Source organism: Pteropus alecto, unplaced genomic scaffold, assembly GCF_000325575.1.
Source record: "Pteropus alecto unplaced genomic scaffold, ASM32557v1 scaffold270, whole genome shotgun sequence".
Taxonomy (NCBI): domain Eukaryota; kingdom Metazoa; phylum Chordata; class Mammalia; order Chiroptera; family Pteropodidae; genus Pteropus; species Pteropus alecto.
The window spans coordinates 1,331,388-1,331,966 of record NW_006430735.1 but is presented as its reverse complement, the minus strand read 5'-3'; positions in this window follow the sequence as shown (position 1 = coordinate 1,331,966).

Here is a 579-nt window from a genome sequence, read left to right as displayed (position 1 = left end):
AGCAGTATTTGATGTAGTTGATCTGCTACTTAAATCTGAAAATTGACACAGCAGTACCCAGTGGAGACTTAGTGAGAAATAATCACATATGAAATTCACATAGCAAAATGAAAGTAACACCTAAATGAATAATGCAAGCCATTTATTTAAGACATGTTTTCGTTGTGCTTTCTAGTCAGAAATTTAAAATACTAGACTGCACAGTTCAAAACTGCATGCATCAAAATAGTTTTTTTATTCCTTAGAAGAATATTTTCTTATATCAAAAGCTAAAGCGTTTGCATATACTTTGATCTTGTCTCCTTTAAAGTCTTCTCAGGCAGGCCTGAAGAGGTGAAAAATGTTACCAAAATTTCAAAAGAACAGGTAACAAAAATGTTACCAAGATTTCACTGGGAGGGGAGAGTGAGATTGAAACCGGTTTGAGAGCAAGTCATCCATTATTTCCATTTTTTCACAGCTTTCGTTCTGACTTTCTCTTTCGCCCTAAACTTTATGTAAAAAATTACAGTACTTGCCAAATTTCCATTCATTTAAGTTATGAAATATTTCAGACATGTAGAAGTATGTAAAGGATGC